Genomic DNA, 17656 nt, shown 5'->3' with positions numbered 1-17656 from the left:
AGCCCAAAAACGGAGTGGCTGAGAAATGGCTTCATTCAATAAATTGGAGGATGCTCTGTGACGACTTGGGGAGGAAAAAACGTTTCTGTGTTATTAACACAATTTCTCCAAAGTGAAAGGGATGTTTTTTAAAAGTCAATGGAGAAACCACCTTTGACTATTTCTTTCATTCATTTCTTCAGTCCTTCAGTATTGGTAGAGACTGGCTGTGTGGCAGGCCCTGTGTTAAGTAGTGGCAGTGGGGACCCAGAAAGGAACTCCGTATGGCTCTGCTATGGAGGTGCCCCTCAGCAGGTGGGAGAAGGGAGAGCACACACTGTGGATGTGTATGCTACCAGAGCTTGGTCAGGTGTTTGCGGTCCTGGAATATTCGGTGGCACCCACAAACCCCCTCGCAGAGGCCACAGTGGAGAGCCCAAATGAGGCCTCTTACGTACAGGCTGGGGGACAGGTTAGGTGAACCAAAAGACCAGGAATCCTCAGTTTCCTGGACTTATTATCTAACCTCTCTGAGCCTCAGCTGCCCCAGCTTCCTCAGGGAGATGTTGCAAGAGTCGACTGAGATGATGTCGGTGGATGATGGAAGGTACTGTTTACTCAGTCATCCAGTAACTCAGACATTTATTAAGCACCTACCATGTGCTATTACAACTGTTGCTGTTATGAATTCCGCGTGAGATGTCTGTGCATAGACATAAATAGATATTTGTTAGCTTATATTCTGCAAAACCAACAAAAACCCTCACCACTTTTAGAAGCTCGGATTTGCCTGCCTAAGAAGCCTCTATTCTCTTTTTCTCAACTACTTTTGTAACTCTATTAGCTTGTGGTTTTCTTGACCTCCTGATCTAGGTAAAATCAGTTTAAACTCACGCCTTCACCTCAGCACCCCAGTCCCATTTTCGTTTTAAGTCTCAAGCCTGCCCCAAGACTTCAGCAAATCTCAAGGCATTTGCATTCTCAGGGTCACCTTGACTTGGAACTCTTCCTTCTGGTCATTAGCCATGTGTGGCTGTTTAACTTAAAGTTAAACAAAATAAAAACTTCAGTTCACTAGCAGTTGCATTAACCACATTTCAAATACTCAAGAGCCACATGTGACTAGAAGCTACCATATTGGGCAGTGCAGAATGGAACGTTCCCAGCATCACAGAAAGTTCTATCAGACAGTCCTGTGTTATACTGCAGTGAGTCAAGGAGGAAACTCAGCACCCCCTTTGCTTTTCGCAAGACAGCCCACAGGAAGCCTCTGTGATCCTAGTAGAGTGAGATTTGTAGGAGAGGTTTACATCCCAAACAGGGTTTACATCCCAAACAGGGTCCTACGGAACAGACATACCCCACTTCAAAATGCTCTTCAGCCTCTTCACCACAGTGGGGGCTTAGTGGGGGCTTACTGGCCCTGCCCCTGCTGGTTCCCAAAACTAGTCCCAGCTCTTCTCCACCCTGCTGTTTCCCTTTTCTCCTCTTCCATCTCCCTTCTCATTCTCCTCTCCCCCTCCTCCTTGAGACACCCCCCACCAAATGTCTGTCTTCTGCAATCTTTGGTTTCTGCTGACATCTATGCCCGTAAAGGTATCTCACTTACCCCAAATAGCTTTTCAAACTATTTTTCCGAACAATACATTTTCTCCCTAAGAATTATACTGCCAGCTGCTTCCAAAATAGTCATTTAAAAAAATTCTAAACTCCATCTTATCTTCAGCCTGAAAACAAGGAAATACTCAAATGGCATTAAGAGCACAAATGCAAATGCTCTGTGCAGCTGCCTTGCCGTCAATTTCAAATGGACTGGGAATTGGGGCTGTCCTTCCAGCCACAGAGGACAGGAGCTGCCTGCTAAGGGTTTCCACACTGAGCTTGCTGGATTGAAATCCCAGACACACTTGCCTTTCCTGAGGACTCCAGCATGCTGCAGCTGTCATCTCCTTGCGAGAAAGGGACTAGTTGTTCTGTGAAACTTTGAGGTGAAATCGTGGACAGTCTTCCTTTGAGCAGATCCATCCAAACTTATGATTCATTGATGAACTTTTAACTTAGAGCAGGCGAGGTTTAATATTTCAGCTTAGCTTTTGGAGAACAAATATATTGGTAGTAGTCTCTACTCAGCTTGCAAGTGGGCTGAGGCAACACAGACACCAATGCTGAAGCTGTCCCCCAGGGTGACCTGGTTGGGATACCATTCTTCATAAAGTGGGTGGCAGCCATTGCTTCACTGCAAGTAAGATCTGAAATATAAATCCTCTTTCCAAGTCTCTGGCCAAGCCCCATAAGCACCAACTTCCAGTAACGCTGTATTGACTTTGGGTCCCAGAATTAATTTAGGGAGTGTAGAGAATGTGAAAGCTTCTAGCTGAACTGGTCTTGTGCCTGCTTTCTCTGTTAAGGGTAATGAAAAGTCACCCGACTTGGAGTCATTGAACTTTTCTGAGCTCGCATTTCCTTATCTTTAGACAGGAATAATCCCTCACGAAACTAGGGATAAAATGAGACAGTGCTTATGAGGGTGTTTTTTGAAACTATAAAGTGCTCTGCCCATCAAATAAATCATCATTCTCTAAATGAGGGCCTCATTCCATCTCACCTCCCGTATTTCCTTACCATGCTTTATTTTTCTTTATAGCATTTATCATTACTTGAAATAGATATATTTATACATTTATACAGTATAGTTTTCTCTCTCTCTACAGATATATAGCTAACTTTCCCTACTGCTATTCTAGGCTTGCCAAATATCTGTATCTATATCTATATCTACACCTATCATGTGAGTATAGAGAAGCATTATATATACATAATGATTTTGTTTTGTCTGTCGCCTCTAGAATGAAAGCTCTATGAGGACTTTTTTGTTCATTATGCATCCCCTACACCCAAAACAATGCCTGGCACAGAATAAGCCCTCAGATATTTGTTACATGTTGTATGATTTATATTTACATTACTTGTCAGGGATAATGTGAATCATTTTTAGGTATGTGAACTCATTTAACCTTCATGATAATAACTCTATGAAACTGTTGTTGTATCCGTTTTCCTTTAGCCCATTTACTGAGTAGGAATGAACTTATTGAGGTACACATGGAAACTAGCCGTATTTTTACTTACTTTGAAAAATCGCCTTCAGAGTTCTCTGTCCAACTCTTCCTGTTCTGATGATGATGTCTTCAGAGGAAATTCCACAGCATCTGGCCATGTTCACCCATCACATCAGTCTTGGTTGAATAATTACAGCTCATTCTCAGCTATTAAAAAGTGCAGTTCAGTCCAATGTAAAACTTCGATCTCACATCTAAGTCAGGGCTTCTTCCTCCTTGTGGCTTAGAATTTGCTCTGGGAAAGAGGGGTAGGGTCAGCTTTTTCTCCTTCCTTTTCTGGCTCCTACAGGATTGGAGATGGGAGACAGTGGAGGAGGAAAGGCAACAAGAGTCATTCGACCAACTGGTGCTCACTGGGGGCTTCTCCTAGCTATCAATGCCTTCTGCTATGACTGTCACCCAAATGCTGGGGCCAGGGGTCCTGTCATAGGTTTTCGGGGAGCCACTGTGGATTTCTGTCCACATTAACTGAGAGATGCACTCTCTAGCCAACCTCCTACCACCTCCACTCACAGGCTGCTTTGGCCCCGCAGGTGACTGAGGCGTCCCTCTGTCGCTCTGTTATTGTGTTGGAAGTTTCTGGCCAACTCACTGCACACTGTTACACCCTGATTCTTAGAGATGCCCAGAGGAGCCCCACAAAGCAGAACTGGCAGATAGAACAGGCTGAACTCAATGAAGCATAAACAAAAAATAGCTTTGCTTTGTTCCAAGTCTGTCTGTGGCTCACTACCTTCCCTGACCCCTGATGGTTGCATGGCAGATTTAACAGCTTTTGGGTTATTGATTATAAGAACAAGCATCTTCTCAATAATTTAGACTCTCTTTTAGGTGTTAAAACTCCATTCCAGTCCAGTTCTTGAATTTAAAACTGCAGTCTCACATTTACTTCAAAACTCCTCCCTAGCCCAGCTTGGGTCTGCCTATCTCTGGCTTGGACACCCACAGTAAGGAAGGGAAGAGTGTGATCTGATCTTCTCCCCTTCCCTGGCCTTTCCCTCCTGCTCCTGGTCCCTTTAGGTGTGTTAGACTGAGAAAAAATACTTCCAGAATATAACTCTAGCTCTCCAGGGAAACAGTGAAATAAATTTTTAGAGAACAACAGAACTATAAATTGAAACAAGCATACGGTAATAGGGATCAGAATTGGCAAGCACATGACATTGTCCAAGCTTATCAATAGGCAGTTTTTTAACAGATGGTGGAAGTGTCTAGCTCTGTCTAACTTAGAATGCAACATTCAGTTTTTATACAATTAAATAGCAAACATTTATGCAGGGCTTTCTATATACCTGGTACCGTTCTAAGCACTTTACATGTATCAACCTTGTCTAGTCCTCCAAATAACTCTATGAGGTAGATACTGTTATTGTTCCCATTCCATGGATGGTAAACTGAGTCCCAGAGAAGTTGGGTGATTTGCCAAGTTCACACAGCCAGTAAGTGGTGGACTCAGGATGTGAACCAGGGAAATATGGCTCCGGAGCCCATGTCCTTAGCCACCTCGTTTACACAGGATGAGTTATTTCAGGGCTAGGCTAGGTATGTGTAGAGGCAGGTTTTGTGCACACACTTGTCCTTTTGACTTTGTTGTAGTTGTTAGTAGTCATCTGGTGACCTCCTAGGTGATGGAATTTTGGAGAGAAGTCTCAGCCTCTCTGTATCTCAGGGGTCAAGTGTGCTGATCACTACAGTTGAGAAATGCTTTCCCAGATCTTCCCAGCTGGGGTGTTCTGGGTACTGTGGACTCTGGGGTACTGAGTACTACCTCCCTCAGCACCCCGGTTCATCCATTTATCTGATATTCATTTATCTCATGTCTGTGTGGGTCAAGTCCCATGCTGGGAGATGGGATACAGAGTGAAGTCTGCCTTCGAGGGAACGACCCTGTAGAAGAGACATATACACATGAGTGACTGCAAAACAAGATGGCAAATGCACTTCCCGAGCATGAATGCAAGATTGGAAGGACACAGGATTGGAAGGGTTCTTCCTCCTTGTGGGGGTGAGGGGCAGCCTGAGAACCAGGCTAGTCGTGGAAAAGCTCCAGGTACTGAGCATCCCCCTCCCTCAGCCCACAACCCTGGAAGATCCATGAAAGCTAAAGTGAGTGTTTTAATTTCACCAGAAACCTCCTTCTCCTGCTTGACCACTTGTCTTTCAGAAACTCTAAAACAAAAACTCTACCCACACAAAGATGGAACATCACTGCATTTGGCCAACAAGCTAAACCTTTTCAGAGAGAAAAACTGAGCCTCAGATTTTTGAGCAAAGAGAACATCTCTAACCTACAAATGAGTTGCTTTCCAAGCATTTGAAAGATGCATTTCAGTAGAGCAGAGGTCCTCAACCACTGGTCTGTGGACTGGTACTGGTCCGTGGTCTGTTAGGAACTGGGCCACACAGCAGGAGGTGAGTAGGTGGGCAAGTGAGCAAGCACTACCTCCTGAGCTCCGCCCCCTCTCAGATCAGTAGTGGCATTAGATCTTCATAGGAGTGAGAACCTTATTGTGAACTGCACTTGCGAGGGATCTAGGTTGTGTACTCCTTATGAAAATCTAATGCCTGATGATCTGAGGTGGAACAGTTTCATCCTGAAACCATTCCTTCAACCTGTCCGTGGGAAAATTGTCTTCCATGAAACCAGTCCCTGGTGCCAAACAGGTTGGGGACTGCTGCAGTAGAGGCCACAAAGTGAAAGAATGTCTTCTTCAACTAACACTTATTAAGGGTCCACCATGTGCTGTAGCCCAGGAATTTCCAATAATGTCAGGTTTTGAGCCCTGAACTTAAGGATCTATCACCCTTACTCACCATGTGATGATGGGCAGGTCCTTTTCCCTCTCTGAACCTCACTTCCTCCATCTATCAAATGGGGAAGTTAGTCTACAAGCATATGAGGATCCTTACCATATTAGCCCAAAACACTTTTCAACTAGAAATCATAAAATAGCTAACACTGACTCTGTGCCAGTTCCTGGGCAAGAGCTTTTCATGGATTATCTCATTTAATCCTTGCATACTCTGTGAATGAGATGCTGTGATTTCGGTTTTTTGTTTGTTTAAAACTTTTTAAAAGAGAAATTTTAGTTTTAACAGCAAAGAATACATTGTACAGAGATTTCACATATACCCCCATCCCCACACTTGCACAGCTTCCCCCATTATCAATATCCCTCACCAGAGTAGTACATTTGTTACAACTGATGAACCTACATTGACACATCATCACCCAAAGTCCATAGTTTACATTAGAATTCACTCTTGGTGAATTCACTTACATTGGTGAATTTGCTCACATTCTGTGAGTTTGGACAAATGTATAATAACATGTATCCAGGCCGGGCGCGGTGGCTCAAGCCTGTAATCCCAGCACTTTGGGAGGCCGAGACGGGCGGATCACGAGGTCAGGAGATCGAGACCATCCTGGCTAACACGGTGAAACCCCGTCTCTACTAAAAAAATACAAAAAATTAGCCGGGCGAGACGGCGGGCGCCTGTAGTCCCAGCTACTCAGGAGGCTGAGGCGAGAGAATGGCGTAAACCCGGGAGGCGGAGCTTGCAGTGAGCTGAGATCCGGCCACTGCACTCCAGCCTGGGCGACAGAGCGAGACTCCGTCTCAACAAAAAAAAAAAAAAAAAAAAAAAAAAAACATGTATCCATTGTTTTGGTATCATGCAGAGTATTTTCACTGCCCTAAAAATCCCCTGTTCTCTGCCTAGTCCTCTCTCCCTGTCCCCTAACCCCTGGTAACTATTGATCTTTTTACTGTCTCCAGTTTTGCCTTCTCCAGAATGTCATATAGTTGGAATTATACAGTATGTAGCCTTTTCAGATTGACCTCTTTCCATTCATAATATGCATTTAGGTTTCCTCCATGTCTTTTATGGCTTGATAGCACATTGCTTTTTAGTGCTGAATAATATTTCATTGTCTGGATGTACCATAGTTTATTTATCCACCTACTTACTGAAGGATAATTTGGTTGCTTCCCATTTTGGCAATTATGAATACAGCTGCTATAAATATGCATGTGCAGGTTTTTGTGTGGATGTAAGTTTTCAGCTCCTTTGTGTAAATACCTAGGAGTGCAATTGCTAGATTTTATGGTAAGAGTTTGTTTAGTTTTGTAATAAACTGCCAAACTGTCTTCCAAAGTGGCTGTACCATTTTGCATTCCCACAGCAATAAATGAGAGTTCCTGTTGCTCTACATCCTCACCAGCATTTGGTGTTGTCAGTGTTCCAGGTTTTGGCCATTCTAATAGGTATGTAGTGGTATGTCATTGTTGTTTTAATTTGCATTTCCCTGATGATATGTGATGTGGAGCATCTTTTCATTTGCTTCTTTGCCATCTGTATATCTCTTTGGTGAGGTGTTTGTTGAGGTCTTTGGTCCATCTTTTAATTGGGTTGTTTGTTTTCTTATTGTTTTTAAAGAGTTCTTTGTATTTTTTTGAGCAACAATCCTTTATTAGATGTGTCTTTTGCAAATATTTTCTCCCAGCCTGTGGCTTATCTTCTCATTCTCTTGACATTGTCTTTCACAGAGCATATATTTTTAATTTTAATGAAGTCCCATTTATCAATTATGTTTTTAATGGATTGTGCCTTTTGTGTTTTATCTAAAAAGTCATCATTATACTCAGGGCCATCTAAGTTTTCTTCTCTGTTGTGTGTTTGACTTAGATCTATGATCCACTTTGAGTTAATTTTTGTGATGGGTATGAGGTCTGTATCTAGATTCATTTTTTTTGCATGTGTATTTTCAGTTGTTCCAGCATCATTTTGTTTAAAAGATTATCTTTGCTTAATTTATTGCCTTTGATCCTTTGTCAAAGATCAGTTGACTATAGTTATGTGGGTCTATTTCTGGACTCTCTATTGTGTTTTGTTGTCCTATTTGTCTATTCTTTTGCCAATACCATACTGTCTTGATTACTGTAGCTTTATTGTACATCTTGAAGATGGGTAGAATCAGTCCTTCAATTTTGTTCTTCTTCAATATTGGGCTGACTATTCTGGGTCTTTGGTCTTTCCATAGAAACATTAGAATCAATTTATTGATAGCCACAAAGTAACTTGCTGGGATTCTGAGTGGGATTGTATTGAATCTATTGATCAAGATGGGAGGAACTGACATATTGGCAATATTGCATCTTCCTATCCATGAATATGGAATCTCTATTTTTATTTGGTTCTTCTTTGATTTAATTCATCAGAATTTTGTGGTTTTCCTCATATAGTTCTTATACATAGTTTGTTAGATTTCTACATAAGTATGTCATTTTGGGGGGATGCTAACATAAATAGTATTGTGTTTTCAATGTCAAATACCACTTGTTTATTACTGGCATATAGGAAAGTGATTAACTTCTGTATATTAACTTTGTATCTTAAAACCTTGCTTATTAGTTCCAGGAGATTTTTTTTTCTTTTGTAGAATCTTTTGGATTTTCTACTTGGACAATTATGTCACCTTTGAACAAAGAGTTTTATTTCTGCCTTCTCAATCTACATGCATTTTATTTCCTTTTCTTGTCTTATTGCATTGGCCAATGCAGTATGATGTTGAAAAGAAGTGGTGGGAGGGGACATCCTTGCCTTGGTCCTGATCTTAGTGGGAAAACTTTGAGTTTCTTACCATTAAGTATAATGTTAGTTGTAGGTTTTTTGTAGATGTTCTTTATCAAATTGAAGAAGTTACCCTTTATTCCTAGTTTTCAGAGAGGGGTTTTTTTTCTCAAATCAGAGTGGGTGTTGCAATTTGCCAAATACTTTTGTGCATCTGTTGATATGATCATATAATTTTTTAGCCTGTTGATGTGATAGATTACATTAATTGATTTTTGAATGTCAAACCAGCCTTGCATATCTGGGATACATCCCACTTGGTTATGGTGTATAATTACTTTTGTACATCATTGGATTCAATTTGCAAATATTCTGTTAAGAATTTTTGCATCTATGTTTGTGGGAAAATTGGTCCGTAACTTTTTTTTAATGTTTTTTGTCTGGTTTTTGTACTAGGTAACAGTTGACCTCATAGAAAGAGTTAGGAAGTAGTCCCTCTGCTTCTGTCCTCTGAAAGAAATTGTAAAGAATTGACAAAATTTCTTGTATAAATGTTTGGTAGAATTGACCAGTGCACCCATCTGAACCTTTTTGTTTTGGAAGGTTATTAATTATTGATTCAATATACTTAATAGATACAGACCTATTCTGTCTCTTTCTTTTTGTATGAGTTTTGGCAAATCAAATCTTTCAAAAAACTAGTCTATTTCATCTAGATTATCAAATTTGTGGGCATAGAGTTATTTATAGTATTCCTTTATTATCCTTATAATGTCTGTAAGAACTGTAGTGGTGTCTTCTCTTTCATTTCTAATATTACTAATTGGGGTCTGCTCTCTTTTTGTTATGCTTGCTAGAGGCTTATCAATTTTGTTCATCTTTTCAGAGAAGTGGCTTTTGGTTTCATTGATTTTCTTTATTGATTTCCTGTTTTCGATTTCATTGATTTCTGCTCTAATTCTTATTGTTTCTTCTTCTTACTTCAGATTAAATTCACTCTTCTTTTTCTAGTTTCCTAAGGTGGAAACTTAGATTATTGATTTTATATCTTTTCCAATATATGCATTCAGTGTGATAAATTTTCCTCTACTCACTACTTTTACTGCATCTCACAAATTTTAATATTGCATTTTCATTTTTATTTGGTTCAAATATTTTTATTTCTCTGAGAATTCTTCTTTGCTCCATAAGTTATGTAGAATTGTTATTTTATTTTCACATATTTGAGGATTTTCTAGTTATCTTTCTGTTATTGAATGATAGCTTAATTCTACTGTGGCCTGAGAGCAGACATTATATAATTTTTGTGTTTTATGACCCAGAATGTGATCTATCTTGATGAATGTCCCATGTAAGTTTGAGAATATATATTCTGCTATTTTGGATTAAGTAGTCTATTAATATCAATTATATTTAATTGATTCATGTTCTTACTGATCTTCTGCCTTACTGATTTCCATTTCTGATAGAGGGGTATTGACGTTTCCAACTATGACACTGGATTCATCAAGTTTTCTTTGCAGTTCTATTAGTTTTGGCTTCATGTAGTCTGATGCTCTTGTTGTTAGGCACATGTATATTAAGAATTGTTGTGTCTTCTTGGAGATTGATACCTTTATAATTATATAGTGCCCTTTTTTATCCTTGATAACTTTCTTTGCTTTGAAGTATGCTCCATATGAAATTAATATAGTTATTCCTGTTTCTTTTGATTAGTATTATCATAGTATATTTTTCTCCATTCATTTACTTTTAATCTATATGGGTCTTTATATTTAAAGTGGGTTTCTTATAGACAACATATAGTTGGGTCTTGTTTTTTGAACTGCTCAGGCAATCTTTGTCTTTTAATTGGTGCATTTAGACCATGATCTTCAAAGTGATTATTGATAAAATTGGATTAATATTTACCATATTTGTTACTGTTTTCTATTTGTTACCCTTGTTATTTGTTACTATTTTTGTCTTCCACTCTTCTGCTGCCCTTTGCGGTTTTAATTGAGCATTTCATATCATTCCATTTTTTTCTCCTTTATTAGCATATATATTAGTTATACTTTAACATAAAAAATCTTTTAAATGGCCATCTAGAATTTGCAATATATATTTACAACTAATTCAAGCCTACTTTCAAATACACTATACCACTTCACAAGAAGGGTGAGCACCTTATAATGAGAAAATCTTAACTTTGGTGGCCTCTGTAAAAAGTCACATACACACATACTTATGTATGTGTTTTAATTGATATACACATATAATCAAATATTTTGTTGCCATTATTATTTTGAATCACTGTCATCTGTTCGATCCATTAAAAAACAAGAAAAATAAGTTTTTATTTTACTTCACTTATTCCTTCTTCAGTCCTCTTCCTTTCTTTATGTACATCTGAGTTTCTGACCTATATCAATTTCCTTCTCCCTAAAGAATTTCTTTTAACATTTCTTGCAAGTCAGGTTTACTGAAAACAAATTCCCTTAATTTTTGTTTGTCTGAGATTGTCTCTACTACTACTTCAGTTTTGAAGAATAATTTCTCAGTGTACAGAAACCTAGGTTGGTAGGTTTTTTCCTCTCAATACTTTAAATATTTCATTTCACCCTCTTCTTGTTTACATGATTTCCAAGCAGAAGTCAAAAGATAGTCTTATCTTTGTCCTGTATAAGTAACTGGGTTGTTTTTCTCTCTGGCTTTTTTCAGGATGTTTTTCTTTATCTTTGATTTTCTATAGTTTGAAAATGATATACCTTGATGTAGTTTTCCTGTGACTTGGTTTTTTGTTGTTATTTGACATTTATCCTGCTTGGTGTTCTCTTAGCTTTCTGAATCTGTGATTTGGTGTCTGACATTAATTTGGGGAAATTCTCAGTCATTTTTGTTTCACATATTTCTTTGCTTCTTTTCTCTCTTTTTTCTCTTTCTGATATTCTTATTATGTATACTTACATCTTTTGTAGTTGCCCCATAGTCCTTGGATGTTCTGTTCTGTTTTTCAGTGTTTGTTCTCTTCGCTTTTTAGTTTTTGATGTTTCTGTTGATATATATGCAAACTCAGAGAGTCTTTCTTCAGCTGTGTCTAGTCACCTACAAATCCATCAAAGTCACTCTTCATTTCTGCTACAGTGTTTTTGATCTCTAGCATTTCTTTTTGGTTCTTTCTCAGGATTTCTCTCTTTCTGCTCACATGGCCCATCTGTTCTTACTTGCTGTCTAATCTATCAATTAGAGCCCTTAGCAAATTGATCACAGTTGTTTTAAATTCCTGGTCAAATTCCAACATCCTTGCCTTGTCTGGTTGTGATGCTTGCTGTTTCTTTAAATTGTGTTTTAGCATGCCTTGTAATTTTTTCTTGGTGGCTGAACATGATGGGCCAGGTAAGAAAGGAATTGCTGTAAATCACCTTTAGTCATGTGATGGTAAGGCATGTTGTGGCGGGGAAGCAATCTATTGTCCTGTGATTAGGTCTCAATCCTTTAGTGAGCCTATGCCTCTGGACTGAACTTTACTACAAGTGTTTCTCAATTTTTTTTCTCCCCTCTTAGATGTCATAGGATGGCTAAAGTTGGCTAGAATTGAATATTTCCCTTCTTTCACATGGAAGGTTAGAGGTGACTGGTGTTGGGTTATTTCCTTCTCTGCATGGAAGGCTAGAGCTGACTGGAGTTGGGTATTTCCCTTCTCCCAAGTCAGTTAGGCTCTGGTAATACCCCAGCAGATTAGGCTCTGGTTAACTAGCTTCTCCTGAAAGCAGGCCTTGTTAAGAAGAACAGAGTGCTCCGGCGTATTTCAAAATGGGCCCTTTTCTTCCCCCACCTGCCGGAAGCATGAGGGACTTTTGCTCTGATATTTACTGTGGGAATCTGGTCTCACTCCTAGAGGTACATCTCTCAATATTGTGTGGGTTCCTCTATGATTTGGCCTCCCTGGAGTTATTTTTTAACTCTCAGCCTTGTCTGCATTAAGCCTTCACAACTCATCAATTACAATTCAGGTGTTCCTACCCCAGCACTGGCTCCTGAGGCAGTTCCCAGTCCTGAGTCTCTGCTCCAGGAAGCCACGACTTTCTGTATTTGCCTGTCTCTCCAGTCTTGGGGGCAGTAGTTTGCTTTGTGTCCTCCCCTCTCTTAGGGACCCAAGAAGAATTGTTGATTTTTCAGTTTGTTTTGCTTTTTACTCGTTAGGATGAAGTGGTGACTTCAAAGCTTCTTATATACAGAACCAGAAACTGGAAGTTAAAATGCTGTTTTTATTCCCATTTAAAGATGAGGTAGTTGGCTCCAGGGCCTATGTTGTCAATATCGGATTTCTGATAATGCAAAGGAGCTAAACACTGGAGCGTTCTCTATAAAGTAGATCCTGGGTGGAAACCAGAAGGTCTCTGAGTTATTATAGAAATTGGGGCTGTGGGGAAAGGTGTCCCTCCCCATTCCTCGATAGTGGCTTAAATAAATTAGTGGTCTTACTTTTCTTACATAAACTAAGTCTAGAAGAAGGTAACCCAGCTGTAGTTGGGCAGCTCTATAAGAGCATGAGACCCAGGTTCTTTCTTTGTGCTCTGCCCTTTCTAGTAGATGGCTTCCAGTTTCTATATCACTTCATCGTCCAAAATGACTGCTAGACTCCAAAGACTATCTTCCAGGAAAGAAGTAGAAAAAAATGGGGTGAGGGGAGAAAGGTCAAAGCTCCCAGTTCAGTCAGCCCTCTTTAGACTCTTTCCCAGAACCCAGCCCAGTGATTTTCCCTTACATCTCATTGTCTTCCTTTGGCTATCTGGAAGGCAAGAAAATGTGGTCCACTCTATCCTGGAATAAAAACAATGGTTTGAGCCAGGTGCAATGGTGCAGGTTTATAGTCCCAGCTCCTCAGGCAGGAGGCTGAGGTGAGAGGATCGCTTGAGCCCCTGAGTTCAAGTCCAGCCTGGGCAACACAGTGAGAGCCCATCTCTTAAAGTTTTTTTAATTTAAATAAATAATTAGGATTTATTTATCTTGGACTAAGGATGAAAGGGAAACAAATAATTAGGGTTTAGTGGGGAAGGAGTAGGCAACTAGCCATTTTATCCACATAAGGGGATTTCACACATCCATGTATCATTGTATATGTTACAGCTATGAAATGGAACTCAGGATCCTGGAAGAGTATAGGTTATTCTCTCAAATTATGAGCTCATGGGAAGTAACATAGGTGGTACAATGTGATCACTAAAGACTGTGGAGGGTGACGTGATTCATGGTCAGGAATTTGCTGAACTTTTCAGGAAAAGGCTGGCTTACGGATAGGCACTAGATAGTTGTGTTATAGTGTAATTTGAATATGTGGAGAGGCCATTTGGCCTCGAAAATATACCTTCTGAAATAAAGGCTTAATGATGTCTTAAATTCCTCAATTCCACTCATTTAAATCTGTAAAAATGCAACTAGAACAGGATAAGCTCATTCATTAATACTTATCACTTACTAACACTTCAGTATGTATGAGTTTAATTTATTAAGGAGACTTAGAGATCAGTTGATGCTATCCCTTCACTTTCCAGATGGGGAAATTAAAGCTCAGAGGGACTGAGTGGTTTTCCCCATTTCCTACATTTAGTGGCAGGTCTCCCCCTCACCCACACTGGATCCAGTGGTGGGGCTGAGAGTGGGGAAGAGACACCAGTAAGAGGTAGACAGACTGGAGAAAGGGAAGCTGAGGTGACAGATGTGCTTGTATGAATTGAATTTATTTAGAGCCTGCATTTTTCCAGTGAGGACATGGGTAATTGGCAGTTTGGGTTGTGGGTGGCTCATCCTTGAAGATTTGGCTCCTTTCTCCTTGCTGACCATCCTTGAGCAATGGGGAAACAAAGCCAAGTGTGTTCTGGGGACCTGTGCTTCATCAGCTGCACTTACCTGCATTGGAGAGGAGGATGGAGACCCCCTCATTTACATGTTGGCCCTCTTCTAGTCCCACCAGTCTGCCCACCCTCCTCCCACCCTGACCTGGGGTCACTTGCACACCCCTGAACTGACACAGTAGAAGATGAGGGCACTCAAGGCATCTTTAGGATTCTTCAAAGATGGTCTTTTTCTAGTTATCAAAGGGAAAAAAACATGTACATAGACTTTCCTTCTACTTTTAATTCTTGCATATATTTTTCTTAATTTTTTTGAATCTGCTGTGGGGTGTCCATGTCAGAATGCCTCTTTTCACACCAGGTTTTTTAAGGTGTGTGTGTGTGTGTATGTGTGGGTGTGTGTGTGTAGTGCCATGTAAAACTCTGAAGTCAAACTGTTTGGGTTTGAATTTGAATCCTGATTTTACCACTTAGCAGCTGTGTGAGCTCAGATAATTTCCTAATAGCCCTGAGCCTCAGCTTCCTCATCTGTAAAATGGAATATTGATAGCAATCAATCACCTGGAGAACTGTTGAGATAATGACTGTAAAAGGGCTACTTAGCACAGAGCCTGATAAATATAAACACTCAATGCTTGTTAGTTAGGACTTCAGTTTATTATAGCAACATTTCATGACTTGAACACATCATGTTTTTAATATATTATCACTACCATATCAGTGTTCCAGCCTTTCTAGGTGCTCTTCTTTCTGAACAATTTTGAGAACAATTGTTCTAAAAATGTCCTACATCACACACATGCTGCCATCACCACCCTCGCCCTCTCTTATTGTCATCTTCAGAATTATTCCATTTTTGACTTAACCTGTATCTTATGTAACTCACCTCATTCTAACTAAATCAGTGTGTGATGACTGTCTTCTCTCACGTACACGTGACACATTATCCAGTCACCCTGAGGACAATGAGGGGTTCACATACGGATTTTTGGAATTCTTGTTATTGCCATCCGTGGTACCCTTCAAGGGGCAACAGATTCACTGTTACCTTTCCAGCCCTGGGGCTTTTCAAGGAATCCTTCGTCAATCCATATGCATGATTTGAAATTCCACTTCTGTCTCATTGCACTCAGTATGAATTTCTTATAGAAATTTTGCAAATTCTCTTAGGGAATTTCCTGTGGAATCTGTAGCATTCTCTAACCCTTTCATTCCCCAGTTCCTGGCATCCAGGAAGTGCCATAAAAATTGTTGAATAGGTAAGAGTTATGTCAGTATAGTAAAATGACCCCAGCAAACACTCATTTTAAGATGGAAGCATTGAGATAGGATGTTTTACAGTCCCCATTCATATCACCACTTTAATTTTTCTTTTCAGAAAAATAGACTAGGTTTATTGTCAAAATAAAAAAAGTGAATATCCCGCTTTCAGAGTTAAATTTGTGACCATTAGTTCCCTTTAGCCAACTTCTTTCCCTAATTATTTCTCTCTTTTGTTCAAATAATTGTTTCTTATGTGTGTTTTTAAAATATGCCACGAGATTTCCACAATACATGGTTATAAAACAGGAATTTGTCATTGTATTAAATTTCTAATTTCTTGCTACTCGAAAAGCCTTCTTTTCCCACACCTAAAATGACCCTGAAATAAGACCCACAACTCTCATTTTTAAACTGTGTTCAGCATACTTGACTCTATTCTACATGAGTGTATCTCCTTCAATGTGTGGAAGGACATCTACTGGTTCCATTGCATTAGAATTTCTTTTAGATCACTTCTTGTTGATGGCAAATCTTTACCTACTGAGGGTGGGTGGAATTTTTGAAAACAAAAGCCTGATGACTAAGTTTGGAGATCAAGCTGATCAAGATCATATTATTTGGGGTCAAAATTGAAGGCTGTATTATGTAGAGTGATGAGACTGAATGGCCTTCCTTGGTGGCTCTGGGGGTATCTCTTGAGGCAACACCAAGAGAGGCAGTGGGGCAGGGGGTATCATTCACAATGAGGGGACACCTTGCTGGCTCTGGCACGTGTGGGCGTGTGTCAACCACAGTAAAGAAGATGACAGGTAGGAGAATCAGATTCCTGTTTCTTCAACTGGGCAGAGACTGAATCAAGGCAGCCTTGAATCACCTTAGATCCCCAGTTCCTCATTTGTAAAGTGAGATCATCATACTCTCCTCCAGTGTTGTTTTCTTTCTTTCTCCTTTCCTTCCTTCCTTCCTTCCTTTTCTTTTTCTTTCTTTCTTTCTTTTTCTTTTTCTTTCTCTTTCTCTTTTTCTTTCTTTCTTCTTCCTTCCTTCCTTTAATCTTTCTTTCTTTTTCTCTCTCCTCTTTCTTTCTCCTTCCCTTCCCTTCCTCCCTTCCCCTTCTCCTTCTTTCCCTCCTTCCTTCCTTCCTTTCCTCCTTTCCTCTTTTCTTTCTTTTTCTTTCCTTCCTTCCTTCTTTCTTTCTTTTCTTTCTTTTCCTTCCTTCCCTCCTTCCCTCCTTTCTTTCTTTCTTTCTTTTCTCTTTCTTTCTCTCTCTCTTCTTTCTTTCTTTCCTCTTTCTTTCTCTCTCTCTCTTTCTTTTTCTTTTCTTTCTTTCTTCTTCTTTCTTTCCTTTCTTTTCTTTCTTCCTTCCTCCTTCCTTCCTTCCTTCCTTCCTTCCTTCCTTCCTTCTTCCTTCCTCTCTCTCTCTCCCTTCCCTCCTTCCTTCCTTCCTTCCTTCCTTCCTTCCTTCCTTCCTTCCATGGAGTCTCACTCTGTCACCCAGGCTGGAGTACAGTGATACGATCTCAGCTCACTGTAACTTCCACCTCCCAGGTTCAACCAATTCTCCTGCCTCAGCCTCCTGAGTAGCTGGGACTACACATTTTTTTTGCATTTTAGTAGAGACAGGGTTTCACTGTGTTGCCCAGGCTGGTCTCGAACTCCTGAGCTGAGGCAATCTGCCCACCTCAGCCTCCCAAAGTGCTAGGATTACAGGTGTGAGCCACCGGACCCAGCCTCCTCCATTTCTAAGACGAAATGTACTACCGAGTATAAAACCACCTCATGTAGGGCATGGTGCTTAGTGATGCTCGGTGGCTGACAGTTCCCTTTTTCACTCTTTCCCTTCCTCATCTTAAATTAGAAGGGCAATTGTTTGAACATATCATCTCG

At 40.0% G+C, this 17656-nt stretch overlaps 1 protein-coding gene across 4 annotated transcripts in view; it reads left to right on the top strand.

Annotated features, from left to right (window-relative positions):
• The window catches only part of RFX4 (regulatory factor X4), a 179054-nt gene that overhangs the window by 72474 nt on the left and 88924 nt on the right, over positions 1-17656 (top strand). The gene's annotated exons all lie outside the window — the stretch shown is intronic.

The sequence above is a fragment of the Trachypithecus francoisi genome, unplaced genomic scaffold, assembly GCF_009764315.1.
Source record: "Trachypithecus francoisi isolate TF-2019V2 unplaced genomic scaffold, Tfra_2.0 Lachesis_group11, whole genome shotgun sequence".
NCBI classification, from domain to species: domain Eukaryota; kingdom Metazoa; phylum Chordata; class Mammalia; order Primates; family Cercopithecidae; genus Trachypithecus; species Trachypithecus francoisi.
This window is presented reverse-complemented; position numbering and strand designations above follow the sequence as displayed.